Below are 17314 nucleotides of genomic sequence, written 5' to 3' on the forward strand. Positions count from 1 at the left end.
GTTCAGGGGAGGTCAAAATTATGTTAGTACACTTGTTTACATGGATATGCGTCTTAATAAAACCTATTTGAAATAAGCTATTACAATTCGGTATTATCATGGCATTTCGTTATTATTATTCAGGTTATTACTTATAAATATTAATCAACAAATTAAGAAATGCCAGTCAAGAAATGCCAGTCAAAATTTAGATATGCCTACCTTGTGCTTGTCTGTTGGCTTTTCTGCATATAAAAACATTGAATACAGATCCTATTTTCACGCGAAAAACCATTCAAACGAAGTCCGATGGATTTTCTGCCACTTTTCCCCAAATATTTGCATGATGTCACAAACCCTGCTGTTGCGGTCATTCGATGGTATTGGCATATGTTCTTCAAAGAGAATACGCCGTAATGACAGAAAGAATGTAGCCTACGCTACTGACAATACGCCTTTTATACGATTAAATGACAGGAGCGTTTGATTCTTATTAAAGAGATGTACTCCAGACAGGCTACTTTAAGAAACTTTCTGAATGGACATATATCAGCTAACTCACACGCACACCCCCGTAAAAGCATCGGTTAATCAAAGCCGCCAGCATATGTCGGACACAAGCAAATATTTCTCCCTCCCTTAAAACGTATTAAAAAACCTAGACTTGCCTTACATGCTGACTAGACAGGGTGCACACGTGTTGATTTTGTCCATCCATACCAGATGCAGTCAGGACACGCAGGTTGAAATATCAAAACGAACTCTGAACCAACTATATTAATTTGGGGACAGGTCGAAAAGCATTAAACATTTATGGCAATTTAGCTAGCTAGCTTGCTGTTGTTAGCTACGGTAATTTGTCCTGGGATATAAACATTCGGTTGTTACTTTACCTGAAATGCACAAGGTCCTCTACTCTGACAATTAATCCAAATATAAAAGGGTAAACCGAGTTTGTTTCTAGTAATCTCTCCTCCTTCAGGCTTCTTCTTTGGACTTTATATGGCGGTTGGCAACCAACTTTAAGGTGCATTACCACCACCTACTGGACTGGAGTGTGGACCTCAGGCACCTCCCCTTCAGGACCCAGAGCTCAGATATCTCAGGTCTGTCTGGCCCATCCAGAAGCCCCTGTATCAGTGTGAATGGCTGTAAAGTCCTGCAGATCCACTGGGCTGATAGACAGGTCTCACTGGGAATGTACCACGGCTCTGGGTTGTAGATGCAGAGAGATTCCTCTGGCTGAGACAAACAGGGCTCTAGTTCCTCTCCTGGGTCATAGATGCAGAGAGATTCCTCTTGCTGTGTTATAGTGTGGACACTGGGTGCTACTACAGTCAGACTGCATTAAGTGTTTAATGTTGGACCTGGTGAATAGTCATTTGTCTGTCATGTCCATGGAGATGAGGAAGAACTTCATCCAGGTCATCTTCACGTCGCTAATCGAGAAGTCACCCGACGCCAAGATCCTCCACACCATCGTCAAGATCGTGGAGGAGTGGGTGAAGAACAACCCAGGACTTACTCTGCTAATGATCTGTGTAAGAACAACTAGCCAGCAAAGCAACCTGGGAACCAGGAAGCACAAACCTACACAGCTGTCTTTGCTCTGTTTAGGCATTTATTCAGAGTAGAGTCCAGCAGAGAGACAGAATGAGGGGGCAGGAACAAAGATGCTTCACACTCCCCCCTCCAGATGCTCTAAAGATAAATTAACTGAATCAATCTGCTCTCTCTCCCTCTCTCTCTTCTCTCCTACATCTCGCTCATTCCCTCTCTCCCACAGATGCCCAATCATTGTGAGAAGTCCATTCTGCTGGAGAAGATGATGACCTATATTGAGAAGCGTTTCCCTGATGACCTTGAGTTAAACGCCCAGTTCCTGGCCCTCGTTAATTACGTCTATAAGTAATTATCCCCATTAATCACCTGGACGAGTATGCATGGCAAGTATGCTGGGCGCCACTACGCTTCTTCATCCATCGAGGGGGAGGGAGAGGGAAAGAGGGGGGGGGGGGTGGAGTATGCCAGGTCACTGCCACACAACCATTCATCTATCAAGAGGGAGGGGGAGAAAGAGAGCGGTGGGGATTGGGTAGAGAGAATGATGGGGGTTGAGTTTGGGGGTCTTCCAGTGACAGGACTTATGGTTTGAGGGAGAGATGGGGGTGTGGGAGGGTGGCAGAGGGGTGAGAAGGCAGCCAAGCGAAAGGCGACTGACTCCTCAGCCCACTGCTATTCATCCCGCCTGGCCCATTAAACACACACACACCACTCCCCTGTCCTTCTCCTTCAGTCCTCAAAACTTACCCCATCCCCTTTCCCAGTCTGCCTGTTCACAGACATCTGCTCTGTAAGTCACATGACTTTAAACAAGCAGTAAAACCATGATTGACACATCACTGTCCACATCACATAAAGATGACAGAATGACAGAGCAGCTGCTCCACAACCATGTCTCTGAATAAGTGATGATTTAGTAGCTTTAATATAATACACTCACTGCTGAGAGACGTTTCTGTTCCTCTCTGTTCTTTTAAATAGTACTCTTGAGGCCCATTCACCAGGGTTGTGGAATGATCTAGAAATGATTGTCAAGGTTCTTACACAGCATCTAATGTAGGCTGTTAACAGGTTTACTATTCCACCAGGAGTATTCCCATCATTAAAGATAAGATGTTCCTTTTTTAAACATTTAGATGTAACTGCATCCTGTTTCACATTGATGACCTTCATCACCTCTTGTCCTCCACTTATTGCCATGATGCTTTTAGCTACTCTGTATCTTCATTCTTATGAAGGAGCTGGCTCCCAAATGCATTAGCATGAAATACTGTGTTAGAGAATCAACATTTACATTTTTTACATTTTTGTCATTTAGCAGACGCTCTTATCCAGAGCGACTTACAGTAGTGAATGCATACATTTCAAACATTTCATTTCATGCATTTTTTGTAATATTTTTTTTTGTTGTACTGCCCCCCATGGGAATCGAACCCACAACCCTGGCGTTGCACACACATGGTGTGTGTGCAACAACCCTGGCATTGCACACACACCATGCTGGCGTTGCACACACACCATGCTCTACCAACTGAGCCACAGGGAAGGGCCAATCAAGTTGCAGTTGTAATCCATTTTTCATTAGATATAAGAAATGGTAACACAAATACAGTGAGGGAAAAAATATTTGATCCCCTGCTGATTTTGTACGTTTGCCCACTGACAAAGAAATGATCAGTCTATAATTTTAATGGTAGGTTTATTTGAACAGTGAGAGACAGAATAAAAAACTAAAATATCCAGAAAAACGCATGTCAAAAATGTTATAAAATGATTTGCATTTTAATGAGGGAAATAAGTATTTGACCCCTCTGCAAAACATGACTTAGCACTTGGTGGCAAAACCCTTGTTGGCAATCACAGAGGTCAGACGTTTCTTGTAGTTGGCCACCAGGTTTGCACACATCTCAGGAGGGATTTTGTCCCACTCCTCTTTGCAGATCTTCCCCAAGTCATTAAGGTTTTGAGGCTGACGTTTGGCAACTCGAACCTTCAGCTCCCTCCACAGATTTTCTATGGGATGAAGGTCGGGAGACTGGCTAGGCCACTCCAGGGCCTTAATGTGCTTCTTCTTGAGCCACTCCTTTGTTGCCTTGGCCGTGTGTTTTGGGTCATTGTCATGCTGGAATACCTATCCACGACCCACTTTCAATGCCCTGGCTGAGGGAAGGAGGTTCTCTCCCAAGATTTGACGGTACATGGCCCCGTCCATCGTCCCTTTGATGCGGTGAAGTTGTCCTGTCTCCTTAGCAGAAAAACACCCCCAAAGCATAATGTTTCCACCTCCATGTTTGACGGTGGGGATGGTGTTCTTGGGGTCATAGGCAGCATTCCTCCTTCTCCAAACACAGTGAGATAAGTTGATGCCAAAGAGCTCCATTTTGGTCTCATCTGACCACAACACTTTCACCCAGTTGTCCTCTGAATCATTCAGATGTTCATTGGGAAACTTCAGAAGGGCATGTATATGTGCTTTCTTGAGCAGGGGGACCTTGCGGGAGCTGCAGGATTTCAGTCCTTCACGGCGTAGTGTCTTACCAAATGTTTTCTTGGTGACTATGGTCCCAGCTACCTTGAGATCATTGACAAGATCCTCCCGTGTAGTTTGAGGCTGATTCCTCACCATTCTCATGATCATTGCAACTCCACGAGGTGAGATCTTGCATGGAGCCCTAGGCCGAGGGAGATTGACAGTTCTTTTGTTTTTTTCCATTTGCGAATAATCGCACCAACTGTTGTCACCTTCTCACCAAGCTGCTTGGCGATGGTCTTGTAGCCCATTCCAGTCTTGTGTAGGTCTACAATCTTGTCCCTGACATCCTTGGAGAGCTCTTTGATCTTGGCCATTGTGGAGAGTTTGGAATCTGATTGATTGATTGCTTCTGTTGACAGGTGTCTTTTTTACAGGTAACAAGCTGCGGTTAGGAGCACTCCCTTTAAAAGTGTGCTCCTAATCTCAGCTCGTTACCTGTATAAAAGACAACTGGGAGCCATAAATCTTTCTGATTGAGAGGGGGTCAAATACTTATTTCCCTCATTAAAATGCAAATCAATTTATAAAATTTTTGACATGCGTTTTTCTGGATTTTTCTGTTGTTATTCTGTCTCTCACTGTTCAGATAAACCTACCAAGTAGGACTGATCATTTCTTTGTCAGTGGGCAAACGTACAAAATCAGCAGGGGATCAAATACTTTTTTCCCTCACTGTACATTTCAACCCTCTTTGTCCAATCTGGGACGAGAGTCTCTCAAGAAGTGACATCATGTCAAAGTTGGAGCTGGCCTTCCTGTCTGGGCTGTGATGCGCCCAGCCTCTGATCAGGGTTACATTTTGTGAGGTGTTTGACCTGTCCATGAAGAGACGTGTCTACGAGAGGCTTCTCTATGTCTGCTGCTCTCAGAACTGAGAGGCCATAAGCAGCCACTTCTGGATCAAGCAATGCATCGAGGTAAGGAGGCAGACTGGGACGAGGGGTGGAATCATGATGTCAGTTGGAGATTTGTTGAATATTCCAGTTACGACTAAGCCCTTTGTAAACAGCTTCCTGACTTCAGCTTTGAACTTGAACAGTTTGTCCTGTTTTAGCACAAAAACCTACTTCATACTGTGGTATGTGATTTAGCATGTCTGTTCTGACTGTCTTGAAGTGTCTCCATAATGCTTCAGCCCCCTAGAAACTGTTAATCTCTCTCTCTCTCTCTCTCTCTCTCTCTCTCTCTCTCTCTCTCTCTCTGTCTCTGTCTCTGTCTCTCTCTCTCTCTCTCTCTCTCTCTCTCTCTCTCTGTCTCTCTCAGCTGCTGCTGGCGGTGTGTGAGCGTAACAGCATCATTGGGACCAGCTGCCAGGGTTCTATGCTGCCCTCCATTACCAATGTCATCAATCTGGCCGACAGCCACGACCGCACTGCCTTCGCCATGGCAACATCAAGCAGGAGCCCAGAGCGAGGGAGAACAGCGAGACCGAGGAGGAGGTGAGGACGCCACGCAACAGAAGTCAAAGGTTCACATGGACACAAACACACACACACACACACACACACACACTAAGATGCATGTTGACTGACACACTATCCCATGTGTTTTTTCTTAGAGAGGAATAACATCTATTGCTCCTTCTTTGTTAACTTGTATTTCCTCCTCAAGCAAACTTTTTTCCACACAGATGTAATGCTGTATTCATAGCAATATTTATGTAACAGTCAATATTTTAGTTTTCCTCTCCCATGTCATCATGATGTGCATCTCTCCAAGGGGAAAGACTAAGTGCTTTTGCATTATGACAATAAATCACCGACCCTCTCCCCTCTTTTGTCTTTTCTCTCCTCCTCACTGTTCTCCAGGATGTGGAGATCGATATAGAGCTAGCCTCAGGGGACCAGACAGCCATCCCCAACACCAAGGAGCAGGCGGAGAAAGACTCAGGCAACCGGCTGCACATGCTCACCAACCGCCACGACAAGTTCCACGATTCCCATAGAGAGGTCAAGGTAAGTTATGACACCGACCCTCGTCCTGTTGGTTAAAATCATATTCTTCTCCTCTGCAACCCTCCCAATCAATTTTAGAAATGAATGGCTCAGTGCAGTCATAAACACGATTTTCCTGTGTTTTATATACAGCTAACTGGTCAAATAAAGGAAACGCTTGGAAAGAAGTGAATTCTAACATCCTATCATGACCCTAAGCATGATGGGATGTTAATTGCTTAATTATCCCAGGAACCACACCTGTGTGGAAGCAATTGATTGAAATATACTTTGTATCCCTCACACTGCAAAAAAATGAAATCTAAGCCAGCCTAAATATCTTATATTGAGTGATAATTCACTAAAACTGTTTTTTTTTTTAAGTTCTTGTTTTTTCTTGCCAATGATGTTAGGTAATTTAGCTTGGTAAGAATAGTATATATATATTTTTAAGTGAATTATCACTCAATATAAGATATTTAGGCTTGCTTAGATTTCATTTTTTTGCAGTGTGAGGGATACAAAGTATATTTCAATCAATTGCTTCCACACTGGTGTGGTTCCTGGGATAATTAAGCAATTAACATCCCATCATGCTTAGGGTCATGATAGGATGTTAATTGGGCAGGCCAGTATTTTGGCTACTATGGCTATGCCCACATAGGATGACAATGCCCCCATCCACAGGGCACGAGTGGTCCCTGAATGGTTAGATGAGCATGAAAATGATGTAAATCATATGTCATGGCTCTCTGTCACCAGATATCAACCCAACTGAACACTTATGGGAGATTCTGGAGCAGCACTAGAGATAGCATTTTCCATCACCATCAACAAAACCCCAAATTATGGAATTTGTTTGTGGAAAAATGTTGTTGCATCCTTCCAATAGAGTTCCAGACACTTGTAGAATCTATGCACAAGGTGCATTGAAGCTATTGTGGCTCGTGGTGACCCAACGCCCTATTAAGACACTATGTTGGTGTTTCCATTATTTTGGCAGTTGTTTCCACACTGAGGTTGGATAATTGTGGATAATGCCCTTTTAGTGTAAGAGCTGTTTGAAAAGATTGTCTGAAATCTCAGCCTGTTTTGGTGGGATGGAGTTTTGGCCTGCCTGTTGGTATCACCAAGCGGTAAATTAGTTAATAGACCAATAAGAAAGAGTCCAAACCTCGCTGCCAATAATAGCCCCTCGACGCTCAGACCCCTCCCAGACAGTCCTAGCAAAATTATTGCTTGAGAAATGGCTCTTTGCTAAGAAGTAATTTGTGTTTATTTTTTAACATTTTAATTGAAAACAATCACAGTAAGGTACTTAAAGGGTTGGCACCGAATGGCCAGGCTACGATGGCTTGTAAAGCATTGTGCTCACTGGTACAGGTAGGGGATGGGGGGTGTGTTCAGATGGGAGCAACATTCCAGAACGTTTAGATGGAAGGAATCATGTCAGATCCCTAGAAATAGAATAACTATTCTAATAGTAATTCTATAACAGTGGCTATTGATGTTGTTTTTATCTGCAACATTAAGATTAGCTATTTATTGAGATTAGCTATTTATTGAGATTAGGTATTTATTGAGATGAGCTATTTATTGAGATTAGCTGTTTATAATTTAGTGTGTAAGGTTAAAGTCAAAACCCTGGTTGTCACGCCATGATAGAGGTCCAAGGATCTAATGGCATTGTCTGTGTCATCATTATTCACCTGGACAGGGCTGACACGGGTCACAGGTTCTGGTCTGACTTGTCAGCTCCCCCCCGCACACACACACACCACACACACACACACCTCAGTGACATTAGTTTAGAAGGCAGTCAGCCTGACCTTGGCTGTCACATTTCTGCTTTAAAACATGCAATTTCCTCTTAATGAGGAACCATTCATTTATGCAAAATATGACGAAGATAAAAACGTAATGAGTTGAACGAACCAGATGGCTCCAGTATTAAGAGGCCCATTTAAAGGTCCTGATATGAAGTGATTGTAATGAGGTCTGTGTGTAGCTTGTGTATAGGAGTCAGGTGCAGGACAGCAGATATGAATAAATAAACGTAATTTACTCAAAATAGGCAAATACAATACAAGAAAAAAGTGAAAAGTGGATCGGCGATGGCTAGGAGGCCGGTGACGTCGACCGCCGAACGCCACCCAAACAAGGAGAGGGACCGACTTCGGCGGAAGTCGTGACAGTAACCCCCCCTTGAAGCGCGGCTCCAGCAGTGCGCCGACACCGACCTCGGAGACGACCCAGAGGATGAGGCGCAGGGCGATCCGGGTGGAGACGGTGGAACTCCCTCAGCAACGAAGGGTCCAGGACGTCCTCCACTGACACCCAGCATCTCTCCTCCAGACCGTACCCCTCCCACTCCACGAGGTACTGAAGGCCCCTCACCCGACACCTCGAGTCCAGGATGGTTTGAACAGCATACGCTGTGGCCCCCTCGATGTCCAGAGGGGGTGGAGGAACCTCCCGCACCTCAGACTCATGGAGTGGACCAGCCACCACCGGCCTGAGGAGAGACACATGGAACGAGGGATTAATATGGTAATCTGGGGGAAGCTGTAACCTGTACCATACCTCGCTCAGTCTCCTCAGGACTTTGAATGGCCCCACAAACCGCGGACCCAGCTTCCGGCAGGGCAGGCGGAGGGGCAGGTTTCGGGTCGAGAGCCAGACCCACGGGGCCTCACTGCGGTGGCGGTCGGTGCTTGCCTTCTGTCGCCTCACGGCCCATTGCAGATGCACATGAGCAGCGTCCCAGGTCTCCTCCGAGCACTTAAACCATTCATCCACCGCAGGAGCTTCGATCTGGCTCTGATGCCAAGGTGCCAGAACCGGCTGATACCCCAGTACGCACTGGAAAGGGGAGAGGTTAGTGGAGGAGTGGCAGAGTGAGTTTTGGGCCATCTCTGCCCAGGGGATGAACGCCGCCCACTCCGCCGGCCGGTCCTGGCAATATGACCGCAGAAACCTACCCACATCCTGGTTTACTTTCTCCACCTGCCCGTTACTCTCGGGGTGAAAACCTGAGGTGAGGCTGACCGAGACCCCCAGACGTTCCATGAACGCCCTCCATACTCTGAACGTGAACTGGGGACCCCGATCAGAGATTATGTCCTCAGGCACCCAAAAGTGCCAGAAGACGTGAGTGAACAGGGCCTCCGCAGCCTGTAGGGCCGTAGGGAGACCGGGCAAAGGGAGGAGACGGCAGGACTTAGAAAACCTATCCACAATGACCAGGATCGTGGTGTTGCCCTGTGAGGGAGGAAGATCCGTAAGGAAGTCCACCGACAGGTGCAACCACGGCCGTTGTGGAACGGGGAGGGGTTGTAACTTCCCTCTGGGCAGGTGCCTGGGAGCCTTGCACTGGGCGCACACCGAGCAGGAGGAAACATAAACCCTCATGTCCTTGGCCATTGTGGACCACCAGTACTTCCCACTAAGGCAACACACTGTCCGACCGATCCCAGGATGACCAGAGGAGGGTGACGTGTGGGCCCAATAGATCAAACGGTCGCAGACAGCAGACGGAGTGTACAGACGCCCAGCTGGACACTGGGGAGGAGTGGCTCTGTGCGTAATGCCCGCTCGATGTCCACGTCCAACTCCCACACCACCGGTGCCACCAGGCAAGAGGCCGGAAGTATGGGAGTATGATCCATGGGCTGCTCCTTCCGTGTCATACATCCAGGACAGTGCGTCTGCCTTAGCGTTCTAGGAACCTGGTCGGTAGGACAGAGTGAAAACAAAACGGGTAAAGAACATGGCCCACCTTGCCTGGCGAGGGTTCAGTCTCCCTGCCGCCCGGATGTACTCCAGATTGCGGTGGTCAGTCCAGATGAGAAAGGGGTGTTTAGCCCCCTCAAGCCAATGTCTCCACACCTTCAGACCATTGACAACAGCCAAAGCTCCCGGTCCCCCACATCATAGTTTGGCTCCACCGGGCTGAGCATCTTCAAAAGGAAAGCACAGGGGCAGAGCTTCGGTGGCGTGCCCAAGCTCTGAGAGAGCACAGCTCCGATCCCAGTCTCAGACGTGTCCACCTCCACTGTGAATGCCAAAGAGGGCTCCGGATGAGCCAGCACGGGAGCCGTGGTAAACAGAGCCTTCAGGTGACCAAAAGCCCTGTCCGCCTCAGCCGACCACTGCAGTCGCACTGGTCCCCCCTTCAGCAGTGAGGTAATGGGAGCCGCTACCTGACCAAAACCCCGGATAAACCTCCGGTAGTGGTTGGCAAACCCTAGAAACTGCTGCACTTCCTTTACCTTGGTGGGAGAGGGCCAATTACGCACGAATGAAATGCGGTCACTCTCCATCTCCACCCCTGAAGTGGAAATGCAGTACCCTAGGAAAGAGACGGACTGTTGGAAGAACAGACATTTCTCAGCCTTGACGTACAGGTCATGCTCCAACAGTCGACCAAGCACCCTGCGCACCAGGGACACATGCTCGGCACGTGTAGCGGAGTATATCAGAATGTCGTCGATATACACCACTACACCCTGCCTGTGCAGGTACCTAAAAATCTCATCAACAAAGGCCTGGAAGACTGATTCATCAACCCGTACGGCATGATGAGGTACTCATAGTGCCCTGAGGTGGGACTAAAAGCCGTCTTCCACTCGCCCCCCTCCCGGATACACACCAGGTTGTAAGCGCTCCTGAGATTCAGTTTTGTGAAGAAGCGCACCCTGTGCATTGACTCGATCGCACTGGCGATAAGAGGCAGTGGGTAGCTGTACCTCACAGTGATCTGATTGATACCCCGATAGTCAATACACGGGCGCAGACCTCCATCCTTCTTCTTCACAAAAAAGAAACTTGAGGAGGCAGGTGAAGTGGAGGGCCGAATGTATCCCTGCCCCAGGGATTCGGAGACATATGTTTCCATAGCCGCCATCTCCTCCTGTGACAGGGGATACACGTGACTCCTGGGAAGTGCTGCGTCTACCAGGAGATTTATCGCACAATCCCCTCGTCGATGGGGTGGTAATTGAGTTGCCTTCTTTTTACAGAAGGCGAGAGCCAAATCGGCATATTCAGGGGGGATGCGCACGGTGGAGACCTGGTCTGGACTTTCCACCGTAGTCGCACCGATGGAAACCCCTACACACCTCCCTGAGCACTCTCGTGACCACCCCTTGAGAGCCCTCTGTTGCCACAAAATAGTGGGGTCATGACAGGCCAACCAGGGTAGGCCCAGCACCACGGGAAACGCAGGACAATCAATAAGGAAGATACTGATTCTCTCCTTGTGACCCTCCTGCGTAACCATGTCTAGTGGAGCGGTGGCCTCCCTAATCAGCCCTGACCCTAATGGTCGACTATCTAGGGCATGCACAGGGAAGGGCATATCCACAGGAACCAGGGGAATCCCTAAACTATTGGCAAAAGAACGGTCAATAAAATTCCCAGCTCCTGAGTCTACGAGCGCCTTATGCTGGGCATGCGGGGAAAACTTAGGAAATTTGATAAACACATACATGTGAGCAACAGGGGGCTCTGGGTGAGCCTGGTGCCGACTCACCTGGGGTGACACGATAGTGCCCTGCCTGCTGCCTCGACTCCCTGAGGAACCCCCCAGCACCGACCAGCAGTGTGCCCTCTGCGGCCACAGATGGTGCAGGGAATGGCCCCTCCTCCAGTTGCCCTAAGTGCAGCACCTCCCAGCTCCATGGGCGTCGGAGCGGAGGTGCTGGGGGATGGAACTTACAGGCCCCGATCCGGACGTCCGCGGGCAGTCAGCAGGTTGTCCAGCCAGATGGACAGGCCCACCAGCTGATCCAACGTGAGGGTGATGTCTCGGCAGGCCAACTCCCGACGGAAGTCCTCGCTCAGACTGCACCGATAGTGATCGATCAGGGCCCTGTCATTCCATCCCACGCTGGCGGCCAGGGTCCGGAAGTCCAATGCAAAATCCTGCGCGCTCCTCATCCCCGGCCTCAAGTGGAACAGTCATTCACCCGCCGCTTGACCCTCAGGCAGGTGGTCGAAAACTGCCCGAAAGTGGCGGGTGAACTCTGCGTAATGGTCCAATGCCACGTCTCCTTTACTCCATACGGCATTGGCCTATTCCAGGGCTTTGCCTGAGAGGCAGGAGACATGGGCGGACATGCTCTCACGTCCCGAAGGAGACGGGTGGACGGTCGCCAGGTAGAGCTCCAGCTGTAGTAGGAATCCCTGGCATCTGGCAGCCGTCCCATCATACTCCCTCGGGAGAGCGAGCCGAATCCCGCTGGGACTGGGTGAAGGAGGGGTGGACAGTGGGGTCGATGGTATTGGGGCTGGTGGAGGCACTGGAAATACTCCTCCTCTCTCCCAATGATCCATCGTCTGCAGCACGCGATCCATGGCGGTGCCCAGACATTGCAACATCGTTGCGTGCTGTTGGATGCGCTCTTCTATCGCCACAGGGAAGGTGTCTGCTCCTGCTGACTCCATTCGTTTTATTTGAGTGATTCTGTAATGAGGTCTGTGTGTAGCTTGTGTAGAGGAGTCAGGTGCAGGACAGCAGATATGAATAAATAAACGTAATTTACTCAAAATAGACAAATACAATACAAGAAAGCAAGCCCACATAACGGACCGTATAACATGCAAACAATCACTCACAAAAAACCATGGGGGAACAGAGGGTTAAATAATGAACAAGTAATTGGGGAAGTGAAACCAGGAGTGTAAAACAAAGACAAAACAAATGGAAAATGAAAAGTGGATCAGCGATGGCTAGAAGGCCGGTGACGTCGACCGCCGAACGCTGCCCGAACAAGGAGAGGGACCAACTTCGGCGGAAGTCGTGTCGGTGATTGAGCTTTTAACTCTGAAACACATTGGAAATAGAACTAGACCTCTTAATGATGATGTTTGTCGCTCAGAGACACACAGGGGTCAAGACATAAATAGGTTCCATATTTTCGCTGATCATTTCTGGTTATAAATATCTTAATGTGGTTATTTCAGCTGAGGCTGTCTCTGAGATGAAGCTGTGGTAGTTAATGGTGGCTTCCAATCAGCTCTAGCTTGGTTTTAGTTGTGCATTATATTGCGTGCTTTTGGCTTTAGAAACACTCTTCTCTGTCTGTCTTCTTAATTATTTCTTCAGACTAGGGTCCTTTTTTCTCAATTTCCGCCTGACTGACGTGCCCAAAGTAAAATGCCTGTTGCTCAGGCCCTGAAGCCATGATATGCATATAAGTGGTACCATTGGACAGAAGACACTTTGAACTTTGTATAAATGTTAAAATAATGTAGGAGACCATAACACAATAGATATGGTAGGAGGAAATCCAAAGAAAAAACAACCGGAATTGTTGTTTTTTGAGAACCCATGCTATTACAATGGAACGTATAGGGAAATAATTAAATCTAGCTCCCAGAATGCAATTACTATGGCTTCCACTGGGTGTCAGTAGTCTTTGTTCAAGGTTTTAGGCTTGTTTCTTCCAAAACGAGTAAGAAATATGAGTTTTAGTACAAGGACATCTGCTTGGAAATTTGTGTGTGCACGCGCCGTGAAGACAACGCGCACCTGCTAATATCGCTTTCCTATTGAACATACTTCTTTCCATATGAAATATTATAGTTTGATTACGTTTTAGGGTATCTGAGGATTAAATAGAAATGTATTTTGACTTGTTGAAACAAAGTTTAGGGGTAGATTTTCGGATTCGTATCTTGGCATGTTGAACGAGTGGATTACTCAAATCGATGGCACCAACTAAACAGACTTTTTGAGATGAAGAATTTTATCTAACAAAACGACAGTACATGTTATAGCTGGGACCCTTTGGATGACAAATCAGAGGAGGATTTTCAAAATATAAGTGAATATTTAATTGCTATTTGTGAATTTATGAGACCTGTGCCAGTGGAAAAAAATATTTTGATGTGGGGTGCCGTCCTCAAACAATCGCATGGCATTCTTTTGCTGTAAAGCCTACTGTAAATCAGACAGTGCAGTTAGATTAACAAGAATTTAAGCTTTCAACCGATATAATACACTTGCATGTACCTAAATGTTTAATATTCATAATTTGTATGATTATTTATTTGAATTGCGCGCCATCCAGTTTCACCGGAAGTTGACCCACTAGCAGGACGCCGAGCCTTATCTAGACTCTCCTTCCCCTCTTTTCCTCCTTCTCCTCCTCCCTTTCCTCCCCGTCATTCCCCCTCTCCTCCCAGGCCCTGTCAGGTGAGATGAGTCCGTTCCTGTGCAGTGGGAGCCACCAGGCTCAGAGGGACTGCCCGTCCAGTGCCCTCAACTGCTTCATGGAGGCCATGTCCAAGTGTGTGCCTCTTATCCCCATCAGGCCCTGTGTGTTGAAGTACCTTGGGAAGACTAACAAACTGTGGCTGCGCTCTGCTCTGATGTTGGAACAGCAGGCCTTTGAGAAGGGCCTCAGCCTGCACAGCAAGCCCAAGCAGAGCACCGCCGAGTTCTACGACCAGCAGAGCATCACTCCACCACAACAGGTACAGGTTTTCAGACATCTTGTTCACGTTCAGTTCTATTAGATGAGTACATAAAAATCTAATCAAACCAAATGTTATTTGTCACATGCGCCCAATACAACAGTTGTAGACCTTACAGTGAAATGCTTATTTAAAAGCCCTAAACCAACAATGCAATTTTAAGAAAAATAAATGTTAAGTAAAAAATAGATAATTAAAAAATAAGAATAAAAATAATTAAAGAGCAGCAGTATAATAACAGTAGCGGGTACCGGGACAGAGTCAATGTGCGGGGGCACAGGTTAGTCGAGGTAATTGAGGTAACATGTACAGTGGGGAGAACAAGTATTTGATGCACTGCCAATTTTGCAGGTTTTCCTACTTACAAAGCATGCGGAGGTCTGTAATTTTTATCATAGGTACACTTCAACTGTGAGAAAATCACATTGTATGATTTTTAAGTAAATAATTTGCATTTTATTGCATGACATAAGTATTTGATACATCAGAAAAGCAGGTCCAGAAACCTTTGTTTGCAATTACAGAGATCATACATTTGCTGTAGTACTTGACCAGGTTTGCACACACTGCAGCAGGGATTTTGGCCCACTCCTCCATACAGACCTTCTCCAGATCCTTCAGGTTTCGGGGCTGTCGCTGGTCAATACGGACTTTCAGCTCCCTCCAAAGATTTTCTATTGGGTTCAGGTCTGGAGACTGGCTAGGCCACTCCAGGGCCTTGAGATGCTTCTTAAGGAGCCACTCCTTAGTTGCCCTGGCTGTGTGTTTCGGGTCATTTCATGCTGGAAGACCCAGCCACGACCCATCTTCAATGCTCTTACTGAGGGAAGGAGGTTGTTGGCCAAGATCTCGCGATACATGGCCCCATCCATCCTCCCCTCAATACGGTGCAGTCGTCCTGTCCCCTTTGCAGAAAAGCATCCCCAAAGAATGATGTTTCCACCTCCATGCTTCACGGTTGGGATGGTGTTCTGGGGTTGTACTCATCCTTCTTCTTCCTCCAAACACGGCGAGTGGAGTTTAGACCAAAAAGCTCTATTTTTGTCTCATCAGACCCCATGAACTTCTCCCATTCCTCCTCTGGATCATCCAGATGGTCGTTGGCAAACTTCAGATGGGCCTGGACATGCACTGGCTTGAGCAGGGGGACCTTGCATGCGCTGCAGGATTTTAATCCATGACAGCGTAGTGTGTTACTAATGGTTTTCTTTGAGACTGTGGTCCCAGCTCTCTTCAGGTCATTGACTGGGTCCTGCCGTGTAGTTCTGGGCTGATCCCTCACCTTCCTCATGATCATTGATGCCCCACGAGGTGAGATCTTGCATGGCGCCCCAGACCGAGGGTGAATGACCGTCATCTTGAACTTCTTCCATTTTCTAATAATTGCGCCAACAGTTGTTGCCTTCTCACCAAGCTGCTTGCCTATTGTCCTGTAGCCCATCCCAGCCTTATGCAAGTCTACAATTTTATCCCTGATGTCCTTACACAGCTCTCTGGTCTTTGCCATTGTGGAGAGGTTGGAGTCTGTTTGATTGAGTGTGTGGACAGGTGTCTTTTATACAGGTAACGAGTTCAAACAGGTGCAGTTAATACAGGTAATGAGTGGAGAACAGGAGGGCTTCTTAAAGAAAAACTAACAGGTCTGTGAGAGCCGGAATTCTTACTGGTTAGTAGGTGATCAAATACTTATGTCATGCAATAAAATGCAAATTAATTACTTAAAAATCATACAATGTGATTTTCTGGATTTTTGTTTTAGATTCCGTCTCTCACAGTTGAAGTGTACCTATGATAAAAATGACAGACCTCTACATGCTTTGTAAGTAGGAAAACCTGCAAAATCGGCAGTGTATCAAATACTTGTTCTCCCCACTGTACATGCAGGTAGAGTTAAAGTGACTATGAATAGATAGTTAACAGAGAGTAGCAGCAGGGTAAAATAGGGGGTGGGGTGGGGGGAGGGGGGTGACAATGCAAATAGTCTGGGTAGCCATTTGATTAGCTGTTCAGGAGTCTTATGGCTTGGGGGTAGAAGCTGTTAAGAATCCTTTTTGTCCTAGACTTGGTGCTCCGGTTCCGCTTGCCGTTCGGTAGCAGAGAGAACAGTCTATGACTAGGGTGGCTGGAGGCATTAACAGTTTTTAGGGCATTCCTCTGACACTGCCTGGTATAGATGTCCTGGATGGCAGGAAGCTTGGTCCCAGTGATGTACTGGGCCGTACGCACTACCCTCTGTAGTGCCTTGATGTCGGAGGCCGAGCAGTTGCCAAACCAGTCAAGATGCTCTCGATGGTGCAGTTTTCAGTCTCCTGAGGGGGAATATCAAAATCAAATCAAATCAAATGTATTTATATAGCCCTTCTTACATCAGCTGATATCACAAAGTGCTGGACAGAAACCCAGCCTAAAACCCCAAACAGCAAGCGATGCATGTGTAGAAGCACGGTGGCTAGGAAAAACTCCCTAGAAAGGCCAAAACCTAGGAAGAAACCTAGAGATGAACCAGGCTATGAGGGGTGGCCAGTCCTCTTCTGGCTGTGCCGGGTGGAGATTATAACAGCACATGGCCTAGATGTTCAAATGTTCATAAATGACCAGCATTGTCAAATAATAATAATCATAGTAGTTGTCGAGGGTGCAACAAGTCAGTAACACAAGAGTAAGTGTCAGTTGGCTTTTTCATAGCCGATCATTGAGAGTATCTCTACCGCTCCTGCTGTCTCTAGAGAGTTGAAAACAGCAGGCCTGGGACAGGTAGCACGTCCGGTGAATAGGTCAGGGTTCCAGCAGGTCTGGGACAACAGGTCTGGGACAGGTAGCACGT

General features: G+C 47.2%; 1 pseudogene; it reads left to right on the forward strand.

Annotated features, from left to right (window-relative positions):
• The window catches only part of LOC115153652 (transformation/transcription domain-associated protein-like), a 46993-nt pseudogene extending 32407 nt beyond the window's left edge, over positions 1–14586 (forward strand).
• Positions 14587–17314: the final 2728 nt, after the last annotated feature.

This window comes from Salmo trutta, chromosome 18 (genome assembly GCF_901001165.1).
Source record: "Salmo trutta chromosome 18, fSalTru1.1, whole genome shotgun sequence".
Classification (NCBI taxonomy): Eukaryota; Metazoa; Chordata; class Actinopteri; order Salmoniformes; family Salmonidae; genus Salmo; species Salmo trutta.